We start from the raw sequence: 6,738 nt of genomic DNA, 5'->3' as shown, positions 1-6,738 counted from the left end.
ACTCCTCAATATTGTGGTGGTTCCAAAGGACTTTCACCATCGGGATTTCCTTGTTCCTTAGCTTTCTGATCTGGGTGTCTAAGATCCGTACTGGTTGCTCAACATAGGTGAGATCCTCTTGGATCTCCACATCAGGCTCACTAAGAACCTTGCCCGGATCTGACACGAACTTCCTCAACATAGAAACATGGAAAACCGGATGGATTCTCTCCATTGAAGTAGGTAAATCCAGCTTGTACGATACATTCCCAATCTTTTGCAAGACTTCAAAGGGTCCGATGTACCGCGGAGCCAGCTTACCCTTCTTCCCGAACCGAACCACTCCTTTCATTGGAGACACCTTAAGCAATACCAGATCCCCCTCCTGAAATTCTACTAGTCTTCTGCGGATGTCTGCATAACTCTTCTGTCTGCTTGCAGCAGTCTTGATTCTCTCTCTGATTAAGGGTACCACCCTGCTGGTGATCTCTACTAGTTCAGGCCCTGCTAAGGCCTTTTCTCCAACTTCTTCCCAGCAAACAGGTGACCTGCACTTCCTCCCATATAATGCTTCATATGGAGCCATCCCGATGCTAGCATGATGGCTGTTATTGTAGGCAAACTCCACCAAAGGTAGATGCTGCCTCCAAGAACCGCCAAAGTCCAGCACACACATTCTTAGCATATCTTCTATGGTCTGGATGGTCCTCTCTGACTGTCCGTCTGTCTGTGGATGGAAGGCAGTGCTAAAATCCAACCTGGTACCCATGGCATCCTGCAGACTCCGCCAAAACCTGGAGGTGAACTGGGGCCCTCTATCTGACACTATAGAAACAGGAACCCCATGCAGTCTGACTATCACATCAATGTATACCTGCGCCAACTTGTCCACAGAATAGCCACTCCTGACAGGGATGAAGTGAGCAGATTTGGTGAGTCTGTCCACAATCACCCATATGGAGTCCAATCTGTTGGACGTCGCCGGTAACCCCACTACGAAGTCCATAGCTATATTCTCCCATTTCCATTCTGGAATAAGTAGCGGGTTAAGCATTCCAGCCGGCTTCTGATGTTCCAGCTTCACCCTCTGACATACTTCACAGGCTGACACGAACTGTGCCACTTCTTTCTTCATAGCTGGCCACCAATAAACCTTTTTCAGATCTTGATACATCTTGGTGGCTCCAGGGTGAATGCTGTATCTTGCATTATGAGCCTCTCTCATAATGTCTCCTTTTAGCCCAATGTCATCTGGTACACACAGTCTGCTCCCATAGCGGAGGATCCCCTTATTGTCGAATCTGAACTCACTGTCCTTGCCTGACTGAACAGTCCTGGCAATCTTCACTAACTCTGGGTCCTCATGCTGTTTCTGAGCCACCTGCTCCAGAAACACGGGTGTCACTTTCATCTGAGCAACCAAGGCACCTGTACCAGACAACTCCAACTATAGACCTTCATCAATGAGCTTGTAAAACTCCTTCACCACTGGTCTCCTCTCTGCCGTGATGTGGGATAGACTACCTAGTGACTTCCGGCTTAGGGCGTCTGCCACGACATTCGCCTTACCCGGATGATACTGAATCTTGCAATCATAGTCACTCAGCAGCTCTACCCATCTCCTCTGTCTCAAGTTCAAATCTCTTTGACTCAGGATGTACTGCAGGCTCTTATGATCTGTAAAGATCTCACATTTTACCCCATAGAGGTAGTGCCTCCACATCTTGAGTGCAAGGATTACTGCTGCCATCTCAAGGTCATGTGTGGGGTAATTCAACTCATGCTTCTTTAGCTGTCTAGAAGCATAAGCAATTACCCTCTCATTTTGCATCAGTACACAACCCAGTCCCACACGGGACGCATCGCAAAAGACTGTAAAGTCCTCTCCACTAGATGGCAGAGCTAAAACTGGTGCTGAAGTCAACCTCTTCTTAAGCTCTTCAAAACTCTCTTCGCACTGGTCGGTCCATAGAAACTTCTGATTCTTCCTGGTTAGTCTGGTTAGAGGAGCTGCTATCTTTGAGAAGTCCTGAACGAACCTCCTGTAGTAACCTGCCAAACCCAAGAAACTCCTGATCTCTGTTACTGAAGTGGGTCTAGGCCAGTTAGCCACAGTCTCTGTCTTCTTGGGGTCTACCTCAATCCCATTCTCTGACACTACATACCCCAAGAACGAAATGCTCCTCAGCCAGAACTCACACTTGGAGAACTTGGCATACAAGCCATGTTCCCTCAAGGTCTGTAGAACCAACCTCAGATGATGGGCATGCTCCTCTGCATTCCTGAAATACACTAAGATATCATCTATGAAGACAATAACAAAGTGATCCAGGTATTGGCTAAACACTCTGTTCATGAGATCCATGAATGCTGCAGGGGCGTTAGTTAACCCGAACGGCATCACAAGGAACTCAAAATGCCCATATCTGGTCCTGAAAGCTGTCTTTGGTACGTCCTCTTCCCTGATCCTCAACTGATGGTACCCCGATCTCAGATCTATTTTGGAGAAACAACCCGCTCCTGCTAGCTGGTCGAATAGATCGTCGATCCTTGGCAATGGGTACTTGTTCTTGGTAGTGACTTTGTTCAACTGCCTGTAGTCGATACAAAGCCTAAGGGATCCATTCTTCTTTCTCACAAACAAAACTGGAGCACCCCAAGGTGAGGTACTCGGTCGGATGAAGCCCTTGTCTACCAGCTCCTGTAACTGCTCCTTCAACTCCTTCAATTCTGCTGGCGCCATCCTGTAGGGAGGGATAGAGATCGGTCGGGTTCCAGGCATCAGTTCTATCTCGAACTCTATCTCCCTAGCAGGTGGTAAACCTGGCAGCTCGTCTGGGAACACATCTAAGAACTCTCTAACCACTGGCACCGAGGCGGGCTCTCTAACCTAACTATTAAGCTCTCTCACATGAGCCAAATACCCCTGACATCCCCTCCTAAGCAACCTACGAGCCTGAAGAGTTGAGATCATACCTCTAGGTGTACCCCTCCTGTCTCCTCTGAAGACAACCTCTGATCCATCCTGACCTCTGAACCTGACTACCTTGTCCCTGCAGTCCAAGGTAGCACCATGGGTAGATAACCAGTCCATCCCTAGAATGACGTCAAAGTCTGTCAAATCTAGAACCACAAGGTCGGCGGACATACATCTCCCCTCAACGAAAACTGGACTACACTGACAGACTGACTCTGCCATTGATGGATCACACTTGGGTCCACTGACCCAGAGAGGACACTCTAACCCAGAAGTCATCAGACCCAACCTCTGAACGGCTCTAGGAGCAATAAATGAATGAGATGCACCAGGGTCCATCAATGCATATACATCCGAACATCCAATGATGAGATTACCTGCCACCACGGTGTTGGATGCGTCTGCCTCCTGCTGTGTCATTGTGAAGATCCGTGCTGGGGCTGACGGACCTTCACTTCTGAAACCCGCTGAAGAAGAGGCTGCTCCTCTCCCTCTGCCTCTGCCACTGGCCTGAGTCATGGCTGGAGCTGCTGGCTGCGCTACACTGCCTGAAGCTGTCTGCTGGGACTGAGCCATCGGGACTGCTCTTGGACAATCTCGAGCCATATGTCCCTCCTGACCACATCTGAAACAGGCGTTCGTCCCAAACCGACATACTCCCCTGTGTGGCTTACCACACCTCGCACAAACTGCATTATCCGCACCAGAGCTTGAGCCACTCCCAAATCCCAGACTGGACTTGACTTTACTCCAGAACTTGTTCTTCTTACCCTTGGGTTTACCCCATCTCTTGCTGCCTGAAGCTGCTGCACTCAAGGTGTAACGACCCGGAAACCGGACCGCTACCGGCGCTAGGATTCAGGTCGGCTTAAGGCCGCCGGAACCCGTAGCAAGCCAAACATACATCCTGTGAACCTGTTCAATCCCATACATGAACCAAAACATACATAAAAATTAAAACTTTTCTTTCATTTAAACATTTCTTTACCCAGCCTAGCCTGTGCAAGCATAACCATAACATAAACCCCTCATTGGAGTTCTCAACAAATACTCCAATGGGGTACATAACATATATCAGGCTTGGGTTACATAAACATCATAAAACATTTATCTCATGTATTCAAGGGATTACAACAGACTCTAGTCAAGCACACTATATAACTTACATTACATTACATAACATACTTAAAACACATATAGAACTAGAGATCGGCTCTTACCTCTTGAAGATCGAGAGAGAAACGATCCTAGCTCGAAGATGGGGAGATTCGAGTTCTTGAACCTCAAAGCTCCAAAACTTGCTTAAACTTTAAAACTCTTCAAAAACAAGATGTAACTTGTTAAGATCTAAAGGATTTGAGGGAAAACACTTAAAATGATCATAGGAGGGCTAAAGCTTACCGTCGGCCGAAATGGGAGAGAAAACCTCGCCTGTTTCGGTCACGGGGTCTCTTATAGGGCAGGTTCTGTCACCTTTCGGCGGCCTAACGTGCCCCCACATCTCATGCATGTTCGGCGGCCGAACATGAGGTTCGGCGGCCGAACCTTGAGTCTTTCAAACAAGGCTTTCGGAGGCCTAAAGCGCTCCCAAAACCCCACCATGTTCGGCGGCCGAACCTCACTTTCGGCGGCCGAACCTGGCAAAGCCTCCTTTGGTCTTTTTCATTCAAAAACTCAATTTCCTTTTTGTTTAAAACATAAAATACATTAAAAACATTTCATAAAACATGGTTTTACCCTTCTAGAGGTTTCCGACATCCGAGATTCCACCGGACGGTAGGAATTCCGATACCGGAGTCTAGCCGGGCATTACATTCTTCCCCCCTTAAGAACATTCGTCCCCGAATGTTCACCAAACAACACATAACATGGCAAACATATAACATACATACTAAGCACATCAACACATAGGGATCTAACCTTAAAAGAGCTGAGGGTACTGCTGGAGCATAGACTCCCGTGTCTCCCAAGTGCACTCTTCCAAGTTGTGGTGGTTCCACAGGACTTTCACCATCGGGATTTCCTTGTTTCTTAACTTTCTGATCTGCGTGTCTATGATCCGTACTGGCTGTTCAACATAGGTGAGATCCTCTTGGACCTCCACATCAGGCTCACTAAGAACCTTGCTCGGATCTGACACAAACTTCCTCAACATCGAAACATGGAAGACCGGATGGATTCTTGCCATTGAAGCAGGTAAATCTAGCTTGTACGACACATTCCCAATCTTTTGCAAGATTTCAAAGGGTCCGATGTATCGTGGGGCTAGTTTACCTTTCTTCCCGAAGCGAACCACTCCCTTCATTGGAGACACCTTGAGCAATACCAGATCCCCCTCCTGAAACTCTAACTGCCTTCTGCGGTAGTCTGTATAACTCTTCTGCCTGCTTGCAGCAGTCTTGATTCTTTCTCTGATTATGGGTACCACCCTGCTGGTAATCTCTACTAGCTCAGGCCCTGCCAAGGCCTTCTCTCCAACTTCCTCCCAGCAAACAGGTGATCTGCACTTCCTTCCGTACAAAGCTTCATATGGAGCCATCCCGATGCTAGCATGATGGCTGTTATTGTAGGCAAACTCCACCAAAGGTAGATGCTGCCTCCAAGAACCGCCAAAGTCCAGCACACACATTCTGAGCATATCCTCGATAGTCTGGATGGTCCTTTCTGACTGTCCATCAGTCTGGGGGTGGAAGGCAGTACTGAAATCCAACCTAGTACCCATGGCATTCTGCAGACTCCGCCAAAACCTGGAGGTGAACTGGGGCCCTCTATCTGACACTATCGAAACGGGAACCCCATGCAGCCTGACGATCTCGTCCACATACACCTGCGCCAACTTGTCCACAGAATAGCCACTCCTGACAGGAATGAAGTGAGCAGATTTGGTGAGTCTGTCCACAATCACCCATATGGAGTCCACTCTGTTGGACGCCGCTGGTAACCCTACTACGAAGTCCATAGCTATATTTTCCCATTTCCATTCTGGAATAGGTAGCGGGTTAAGCATTCCAGCTGGCTTCTGATGTTCCAGCTTCACCCTCTGACACACTTCGCAGGCTGACACGAACTGTGCCACTTCTTTCTTCATTGCTGGCCACCAATAAACCTTTTTCAAATCTTGATACATCTTGGTGGCTCCGGGGTGAATGCTGTATCTTGCATTATGAGCCTCTCTCATAATGTCTCCTTTTAGCCCTATGTCGTCTGGTACACATAATCGACTCCCATAGCGGAGGATCCCTTTACTGTCGAATCTGAACTCACTATCATTGCCTGACTGAACAGTCCTGGCAATCTTCACTAACTCGGGGTCCTCATGCTGTTTCTGAGCAACTTGCTCAAGGAACACGGGTGTCACTTTCATCTGAGCCAACAAGGCACCTGTACCCGACAACTCTAACTGTAGCCCTTCTTCGATGAGCTTGTAGAACTCCTTTACTACTGGTCTTCGTTCTGCCGTGATGTGGGATAGACTGCCGAGTGATTTCCGGCTTAAGGCATCAGCTACTACATTAGCCTTACCCGGATGATACTGGATTTTGCAATCGTAGTCACTGAGCAGTTCTACCCATCTTCTCTGTCTCAAATTCAAATCTCTTTGACTCAGGATGTGCTGCAGGCTCTTATGATCTGTAAAGATCTCACATTTTACCCCATAGAGGTAGTGCCTCCACATCTTGAGTGCAAAGATTACTGCTGCCATCTCAAGGTCATGTGTGGGGTAATTCAACTCATGCTTCTTCAGCTGCCTAGAAGCATAAGCAATCACCCTCTCATTCTGC

The sequence above is a fragment of the Manihot esculenta genome, chromosome 15 (assembly GCF_001659605.2).
Source record: "Manihot esculenta cultivar AM560-2 chromosome 15, M.esculenta_v8, whole genome shotgun sequence".
Taxonomy (NCBI): Eukaryota; Viridiplantae; Streptophyta; class Magnoliopsida; order Malpighiales; family Euphorbiaceae; genus Manihot; species Manihot esculenta.
This window is presented reverse-complemented; position numbering follows the sequence as displayed.